Raw genomic sequence first — 9,827 nt, 5'->3', positions numbered from 1 at the left:
AAAAAGAGAAGGTGGAGGGTCATCTAGAAGGATTATGATCCAGGCCTGATTGCCAATTGCCTGAGCCTGGTTCACATTTCCTTGGCCAGTACTTGTCATACAGACACATCTGACTGTAAGGAAGACTGGGAACTGGGTTTAGCTTGTGTGTCCAGGAGGAAAGGATACTGATTTGGTGAATAGCCTGTCAGTCTCTACCATAGAGAGTATGTGGCCAATGGTGCCCCAAGGACAGTGGCAGAGTTGAAACACATTTCTTAAACCAAAGCACAGTGCTCTCCTCACCAAACCACACTCTGCCATCTCTCTCATAGGTTTCTTACCTCAGGGGGATAGAAAACCCCACAAAAGTGGCTAAAAGGGAGCCAAGAAGAAAGTTGTTAGTCCCTTTTCTAAGAAAGATCAGTAAGAAAGCTTTGTTACTGAACCAACTTTGTTTTGCCTGGCGCTCAGCAAGCCAAAATGCTGAGACACCCAGGCCTGCAGCAAAGAGAGGGCTTATTCGCAAGGTGGACCAAATGAGGAGATGGGAGACAAGACTCAATTCTGCCTCCCCGTAGGCAAGGGGCTGGGCGTGCTTATGGGATAACGAATATGGAAGCAGGGCGTCTGAGGCATGGGGCATGTGAGGGGCATGGGGGGCATGGGGAAAAGGTGCGGTCATCGTGGTTCTGCACAGTCGTAACTAAGCACAGGCCTCTGTAGTTCAAAAGTGGAGGCACTTAGCACGATCTGGGGGTGGAGTTTTCAGTCCTCTGCCATCAAAAGGTCACCAAGAGGACACTCGCACATGCCCAGTTGGAGGGTCGGAGGTCCTATCCAGTCTTTAACTAGCTCAGCTTCAACTAGTTGCAGCTGAGACTCCAAGTTCCTGGAAAAAACTCCCCCAAACATCTTATTGTTTAGGCTGCATGTTGCTTGAGGACATTCAAGTCTTAAAATGACCTTGATTAGTGAAGGCAGGTGAAATGGATTTGACTAATCATTATGCAAGGTTTCAGCATCAGCTATGTTCAATATCAGAAGTACAAGAAACAATACTCTCAAGGACTCAAGGAACCAAAATTGTATCTGATGGCCTCAAGGGTCATATTTTTAAAGTGAGCCTTGTTGAACTACAGAAGGATGAAGTTGCACTTAGAAAATCCAAGCTAACTACCAAGGATATTCAGGGCAAAAAACTGTCTGACCAACTTCCATGGCATGGATCTTACCCATGAAAAAATGTGCTCCATGGAAAGAATGGCAGACCATGACTGAAGCTCAGGTTGATGTCAAGACTACTGATGGCCATCTGCTTTGTCTGTTGTGTTGGTTTTATTAAAAAAACAGAAAAAGAAACAACCAGATTTGGAAGAACTCTTACACTCAGCACCTACCTATAGGTCCCCCCAAATCTAGAAAAAGATGATGGAAATCATGACCCAAGAGGTACAGACAAATGATTTGAAAGAAGGGCTCTATAAATTGATTCCAGATTGCACTGGGAGAGACATAGAAAAGGCTTGCCAATCTAGAAACACCGCTTTATGATGTGTTCATTAGAAAACTAAAAGCGCTGAAGAAGCCCAAGTTTACATTGGGAGACTCATGGCACGTCATAGTGAAGGCGATGGTTCTGGAAAAGCTCCCGGGGATGACACTGGCGATAAGGTTGAGCGAGCTGATGGAGATGGGCCACCAGTCCACAGATCTGCTCCAAATTCAGACCTTTTTTTAACATCTTTATTGGAGTATAATTGCTTACAATGGTGTGTTGGTTTCTGCTGTATAACAAAGTGAGTCAGCTGTACATATACGTACATCCCCATATCTTCTCCCTCTTGCGTCTCCCTCTCACCCTCCCTAGCCCACCCCTCTAGGTGGTCACAAAGCACCGACCTGATCTCCCTGTGCTATGTGGTTGCTTCCCACTAGCTATCTATTTAACATTTGGTAGTGTATATATGTCCATGCCTCTCTCTCACTTCGTCCCAGCTTGCCCTTCCCCCTCCCCGTGTCCTCAAGTCCATTCTCTACCTAAAATTCAGACTTTTAATGGTGACAAATACAAAGTCTTATCTGTGGGGGAAAAAAGAAAATCACAGCCCCTTATAAACAATTCTGGTATAGAATCCAGTCAAATTCTGCTCACAGGAAAGGCCTGGTGCAACACATGGGAATCCCACAAAGAAGGGTCAGCTTTGCCTCTTGATACGACAGAGCATCGCCACTGTACCATGAACCCTTTGTGAGACAATCGGCCTCCGAATACTGAGCCTTGCTTTTTCTCACTTCTTTCGGACCTTCCCCACTTGGTTCCTTCCTGAGGAGCGAAAGCCAAGGTGAGGGTTATTGCACGGTTCACCGCAAACACCTGTCTCTCGGTTTTTACCTCAACCTTTGATTCAGATGTTTTCCTTCCCTTCGCTTCTATATTTGGCCCTTTGGTCTGTCCCGTGAGCTGACTTTCATCATCCAATTAGAAACAACACCCTCTTCTCGCCACCAGTTTCTCTGGGAACCCTAGGGAGTAACCCCCAAGCCTCCCGCACTCCCCGTGGGGCTAGCAGGGCTTCAAAGGAGCACGGCGGCTGCTCCACCTCACGGCTGGGCTGCCCTTCTGTTTGAACAGCTTCCATTGCTCACTGCTGATCGGTAACTCAATGATTCATTAAACACATAAACAATGAGTGAATCTGTTCCATTAGCGAGGCCACCTGTTGATCTCAGCCGCTCCGCCGCTCCCAGCTGAACTCGGTGCACATGAACAACAGAATGCCTCTGTCAGTCGAGCGCCCCGTCCGTGTTTGATGGCATGTTAGAGCTGGAAAAGCAGAGTCCTGGCTCTGCTGGCGCTTTCATGCTCTTCCTTTCATCTGGGGGCAGGGCTGCAAGAATATACTGTGAATACAATGCACCTCTCTATAATCAACGGGAAAACTCCAAGAGTTTGGTCATTATTGCCCCCGTAGGCTCGCGGAATGAGACAAAGAGGAGAGAGGGAAGATCCTGTACCCTTTGGCCTGCAGGTGCCGGGGCAACAGAATTAACCAAGGGCTACACAAAAACAAAAACAAAAAACCCAAACCAAGCGAAGCCAACTATCTGTAAAAAGCAATCCTATTGATTGTGATGACATCTTCTCTCCCCTGGAAATAATACAATCTTTGCTACTTGGCTGCTGGTTCCTGCAGCTGCGCCAGGCCTTGAGGAGCTGGTCTACTAGTGTGTACCAGCTGATTTTAAATCAAGACTACTAAAAATCCTACAGAGCTGAGTTAAGGTTCTCACACAGGCATCACAGTCAAGAAAACTTGATATTATTATTTTAAAATACATCATTTTCTCTTATGCATAACTTAACTCCTCCTATTATTGTAATAAAGACGGGGCCTTTCATAAGGTCAGCAATGTTTGTTTGCAGCCTGAAAGCTGTATCATACCAGGAATAGGGAAACATAATCTTTTCTCAACTGAGTATTAAATTGCCTCTTTAGGGTGAATTTAGTTTTTGAATGCCATAGTCGTTAAGTTTTGTATTGCATACTTCAGAATTGTTAGGTATAAATTTCCCTGTAGTGACACTTCGATGGAAATATTTGATTACATAGCTCAGTTTTTATGTTTATGATAGGTTTATTCTAGTATATCAGTAAAAACTTTGTTGTTCACTGGGTTTTTAAGAAAATGGATGATGAAGAAATAAAGGGAAATGACTCTTCAAAGCAAACTACTCCAGTTCCTATCAGCTTACCATGTAAACATTTTTTAAAAAATCAGTTTTCATTACCATACAGATTTCAGAGATTACTGTTGCTAGTGGCTGTTTTACTTTCATTTTTGTAGCCCTGGAAATGACAGAACTCCAGGTGAGTAATTCAGTTTGTGCCTCTTTCATGAATATTATTTTGCTTTTAGAGGATGTACTTTGAGCTACAAACATTCAGAGTGAACAAGGTAAACAGACTGAGGCAGGCAGATCCCACTACTTGGGTTCTCTAGGCAGGTGTGAGCATATCTCCCTCATCCAATACATAAAAGGACCACGTGCATTTTCAAAGGGATTTCTGCAATCCTGGTCTTTTGACAACCACCACTACGATTTGATTGCCAAATGCAGGTGGTCGCACAATCAAAAGAATCCTCAGATTCCTCCGTGCAAAAAAGAAAAGCACAAGAAGTGACTTTTAAAAAAGAATAAATAGGGGACGTCCCTGGTGGTCCAGTGGCTAAGACTCTGCGCTCCCAATGCAGGGTGCCTGGGTTCGATCCCTGGTCAGGGAACTCGATCCCACATGCCGCAACTAAAGATCCCACATGCCGCAACTAAAGATCCCACATGCCGCAACTAAAGAACCCACGTGCCGCAACTAAGACTGGCGTAGCCAAATAAATAAATAAATATTTTTAAAAAAGACTAAACAGGAGATAGCCACATACAAACTAACAATTGGATGGAAAACCCAGAGCTATCCTCTCATGTGATTAGACTAGTACCATCCAATAGAACTGTCTGCGATGATGAAAGGGTCCTATACCTGTGCTGTTCAGTGAGATAGCCACATGTGGCTACTGAGCCCTTGAAAGGCAGCTAATATGACTGAGGAACTAAATGTCAATCCTAGTTAACTTAAATGTAAATAGACACATGTATTTAGTGGTTACTGTATTGGACCAACAAGGATTATTCTGTAACTCAGTGAGGACATAGACCAGGTTGGTCTTGATTGTGATACGCCCAGTACTTGGGTTGGTTTCCTACCTTCGTTGTAAGCACTCAATAGATATTTGTTGCATGAGAACGTAAATCTGATCATGCTGCACCGTCCCTTAATAGTCTTTGGTGCTTCTCCCAGCCAGAGAGCTCTTAAGTCCCGGCAGGCCCTCAACTCCATCTACCTCTGCTCCAGCATATACAATTTTTTAATCCATCCTTTGACTTGCCCTCATTTTCCTGTCCCTCTGTTTTTGTATGTGTAATTTCCTTGGCCTGGAATACTCTTCTTCCCACTCGTCCACCTCGGCAGATCTCTCTGCTTATCTTTCAGGACCGGAAATATGACTTTCTTTGTAAAATTTTTGCCAACTGCCTCAAACTGAGTTAATCACCCTCTTCTTTGGGTTCCCATAGTGGCGTAGTATAAATATCAGAGCAGGGGTGTCTTAGGGCAGATTCTCAGATCTGTGAGCAAATATTTGTAAGGAAATTCCCAAGGGAAACTAGGAAAGTAGTGGGTGGGGGCAGAGGGCAGGGAGGGGAGGAAGCCAAGTAAGTGTGCAATCACAAAGTCACACAGAGGGTGGTTTTTGCCCGATCTGCAGGCAAACTTATTAACTCTATAAATCAAGCCTTACAGTTGTCCTGAATGAAGGCAAAGAAACTAGAGCTTTCAGACTCTCACATCCATCAGTAACTAGTTAAGGACCACCCAGGGGCCGTGTGTGCGCTCCCAGGCACTTTGGTCTCTCCATCTGCGTGTGCCAAGGAGACTCAAAGGATAGCTCTCCAAGATAGAGGGCAGGTTCTGGCTGTGGGAAGTGAAGCCATTAGATATTCGACATTATCCACTACGAGGGGTATTAGAATTGAGTCTATCTGGTTGCAAACCCAGATATATCTTTTCCTAGAGAATTGTGACAATTGTTTTCAGTCTCAGTTTCCTCCTCTGTAAGATTTAGAAAATAATTGTATCTAACTCTTGGGTTTAAGGTGAAGTTAAAATAGGATAATGTGTGGAAAGTATTTAGCATAGTGTGGGGTAACTCATAAAAAAGTAAAAAAATGTTACATTATTATAACACAGCATTCTATCATGATTGCATATCACTCCTCCACAAGCGTTGAGATTTTCTAGGGCAGTAACTGGCCTCATTGGTCTTTAAATCACTTGAACCTAAGCCAATGCCTGATCTTGAGTAGATGTCAGATCAATCAATATTTCTTGAGTAAATGAGTGATACTCACTTTTGAACTAATCTCTCTTATCATCTGTGATGATACATTGAAATTCTCTCTTCATGTGTCTATTTTGCCCATTAGACCACATTGGTGAGGTTTCTTATTCTCTTTTGATTCCCTGAAATATGGTACAAACTGATACATGACAGTTGCTAAATAATTGTTGAACTGACGTTTGTTGGTTAAGTGTCCAGAATCCTCTAAGGGTAAGACCATTATAATCTGAAGGGTTGTTTTCTCTACTTCAGAAGAGTTTGTTTGCAGACAGTGATCTCAGGTCACTTACGGTTCAGTACAGGAAAACAGAAACTCCTCTAGGTTTTCAAGCAGAATATGATTTAATAGAGGGAATTAGGTGCTATAGCAGGCTGAGTTTCTAAAATGATCCCCTAAAGAAGTTCCCTCACTAATCCCAGAAGCTCTGAATGTGCTCATATATCATTCCTGTGATTATATTGTGTTATACGGCATAGTTTATCTTAAGAAAGAGATGACTTGGGTGGCCTGATCTAATCACAAGAGCCCTTAAAAGCAGGGCATGTTCTCAGCTGAGAACAGAAAAGAGAGTCAGAGCAGAAGTGTGAGGGCATTTGACCTGAGGGTCCTATTGCCGGCCACGATGTTCTAAGAAAGACTTGATGTGCAGCTGCTAGTTTGAAGGTAGAGGAGGCCATGTGGGGGGGGGGGATGTGGGTGGCTTTTAGGAGCTGGAGAGGCCTCTGGCTGACAGCAAGCAAGGAATTGTGGACCTCAGTCCTAAAACCATAAAGAGGTGAATTCTGCCAACAGAATGAACCTGGGAGGAGATCCTTTCCAGAGCCTCCAGTTAAGATCCCAATCTGTCTGACACCTTGGTTTCAGCCTTGTGAGACCCTGGGCATAGAAGCCAGCTGAGCCTGAACTTCTGACCTATAGAGCTGTGAGGTAATAAATGGGGGTTACCTCAGGCTGCTAAGTTTGCAATAGCTTGCTACTCCGTGATAGGAGACAAAGGCAGTGCTTACCAGATTGTGGAAAAACCTGGAGTCAGGAAAGCAAGGTGGGCTACTCCCAGCTTTCAGGTTATATCCCCACAGGCTGCCACCCGAGATCAGGAGCTGCAGGAAATTACAACTGACTCACAGTCCTGAAGCGGGGGCCTGGCGGTGAAGGAGACCAGCCAGCTGCCTCACTGGCCACATTTACTGACAGTCACGCTCAGTTACCCACACTGCTGCTGACAGAGGAAGAGGTGCCCTTGCTGTCTCCCACCTTACAAATAAACTCACAAATGAATTTTATTGTTAAACGTGTCATATCCAGAACCTTGGTGGAGAGGAAGTCTGGGATATGTGGTTCCCCTGAGATAAAGGGGAACCTATAGGTAGGGGTTGGGGACAACGCTACTGACAATGAATGGTACCCAATATGGCTCTTCAAACTTTTAAAATCCTTTCAAGCCAGCCTTCTTGTAGGAATTATTATTTTTATTTTACAGATCAGAAAACTGGGGTTCAGTTGGGTTAAATATCTTGCCTAAAATCTCATAAATAGGAAGTAGCAAAACCAAGATTAGAACCCAGATCTGTTTCTTCCCAAGCCTACATTTTTCAGCCTCCGCAGCTGCTGCCGGCCTTGGGATGGAATTTATATGATTGCCTGACAGTTGGACCCTCTGGGCCCAACTGAGGGGGCAATAGAAGTGGTGGCAATTCCATTTTCTTAAAGAGTTCCTTTGGTTCCTGGTCTGAGGCTGCTGTTAGTCTCATGTTGGGGGCCTCTCTCCTCCCCTCCCCTCCCCTCATTGCAGCTTCCTCCTTGGCCCGCAGTCTCTGACTTTGGACACAGCCCTGGCAATGTGTGCTCTGACTTCTGGGTTTATTTGGGGGCATTCCCTGCTGTCCTTCTGTCTTATGAACACATAGGATTGGCCCTTCTCTGGGCTCAAGGTCTCTCTGCCTTTCCCCCATGGGGGCTGGTGCTGGGCTAGCAGCAGCGTCAGAAGGAACGTTCCCTGAAGAGAGGGGTCATGGAGCATTTCCCCCAGACAGCTCTATCTTCGCTGCATACCAATCCAATTACAAACAAATTGGCCCACAGGCTCAAGCACGAGAGTGATTTGGCCTTCTCTCTTCTCTTGCTGACAGTTTTAAACCTGCTTTCTTTAAAAACCCAACTCAGTGAGATTTTAGCACCCAAGCCTAAGAGAGGTGGGATGCAATTATCCCCAATACTGGGGTGCAGTGAAGCTCAGGGGAGAAGCTCTGCATACTATTTTTCAGGGAAAATGAAAGAGAAAGAGACAGGTTCTCTGGGATTTCCCATGACTGCAGATTAGAGGCTGGGGAGCTGGTCTTTCCAGATCTGCCTCGACCAGCTCTCTGGGTTCTCTTTTCCCCCTCGCTGGCTCCTTTTCTCTTTTGGACTTTTCCTCAATGGTGAGGAATTCATCCCTGGGTTTCTACAAGAAAGAAGGAATGCTTCAACAGTCTTTAGTATGCCTTAAAGGACATTTTTTAAAAACATATGCTCACAGTTTGATACACCTGAACTCAAATAAATGCAGGGCATCTACGTCAGAGATAAGTGCCGAGCCCACCTATTTAGAAAGTCGAGGATCAGCCAGGATTTCTTCACTTGGATCCCATGGGAAAAGTTTTTGGAGGGAGACACATGAAAGAATGAGCTCCTTCTGCTTTGTTAAAAGTCTATTTAAAAACACTTTAAGTGGAAGACCCAACTTCACTAGAAAGAAAAGCAGATATAAAGTAAGGTTGTACATGTAGTTGGTTTTTTTGATTAAAAATTCCTCAGTCCAGGTTTTCCTCAGTGGTATTATTCTGGGTTGCATACTGACATTGCTGGAGTAGTCTGCTCCATTTGCTTCCTTCCACCCCCTTGTCTCTTTGGGAAAGATCACTTGTCACTTTCGATCATCACACCACTCACACTTCTCACGTGAGGACCTGCATGGAGTTTCTGGTGCAAATCTAGTTCACTTGGGCTGAGGTGCCTGGCTGGCAGGGAGCTGAGACAACTCCCTCATCGCAGGACCAATCAGGAGAGCCTCTTCCACACCACTCTTCTTCTCACAGAGATGTCTCAGATGATTTCCAGGGTGACCCAGAAGATCTTACTGAGATGCTTAAAAAGACAAAATCAAACGATGGATCTAGAGATGGGCATGTTCTCGGCTACGCGCTGGGGGATATGCCAGTGACTTGGGTAGGTGCATTCACTGTTCCCATGGAGTCCAGTGGGGGAAACAAACAAGTGCAGGCACTTACCAGTGAGAGCCATGCTATGATGGGGAGAAGGATATCGTGGGAGCACAAAAAAATGGATGTGCAACCCTGATGTAGCAAGAAGATGTCCTAGAAGAGGTGGAGATTGGGGATAAGGATGCTAATGATATTGCAGAGTCTCTGTGATGAGGCCTCAGAAACTGACTTGAGCAGAGAAGAGACCTGTGTGTCACTGACGGACATTTGCCGAGGAGTACCACTTGGATTGATTGCAACGCTACCCTGGCCGAGCCGATGGATTTCGCAGCTGCACTTTGATGGCTTTTGACTTCTCCATCACTAAGTCAGTCAACGAGCCAGAGCTCCTCCTTATTTATTTCCTGCCTCTCTTAAACAACAGCTGTGTAACGCAGTGCTCTTAAAGTGGACATGTTGAAAAGTATATAGGAATCCCAAAAGGAATGTGTGGTGAGGGGAGTGGGAGACCAGTTTGACAGTTGTCAAACTGTCAAATTTGGGGGTGAATGAAATATCCACGAAGGATCTCCAAGAAGACAGAATATTCATATTTACTTTCGACCAGGGAGCATTGGAACCTATGTCTCCAGATTTGGAAGTCTAGGATATTAATTCATTGTGACATCTGGTCCTTCTCTTTGATA

The 9,827-nt window shown here is 44.9% G+C and overlaps 1 pseudogene across 1 annotated transcript; it reads left to right on the top strand.

The window, feature by feature from the left end:
* Positions 1–968: 968 nt before the first annotated feature.
* LOC307181843 (small ribosomal subunit protein eS1-like) lies at positions 969–9,351 on the top strand (annotated as a pseudogene). The gene is made up of 3 exons: positions 969–1,733; positions 9,016–9,145; positions 9,283–9,351. The product of its transcript is annotated as a small ribosomal subunit protein eS1-like (transcript).
* The last annotated feature ends 476 nt before the right edge of the window (positions 9,352–9,827 follow it).

Source organism: Stenella coeruleoalba (genome assembly GCF_951394435.1).
Source record: "Stenella coeruleoalba genome assembly, chromosome: 2".
Taxonomy (NCBI): Eukaryota; Metazoa; Chordata; class Mammalia; order Artiodactyla; family Delphinidae; genus Stenella; species Stenella coeruleoalba.
Note: the sequence above shows the minus strand (reverse complement) of the source record. Positions and strands in the feature narration are given on the sequence as shown.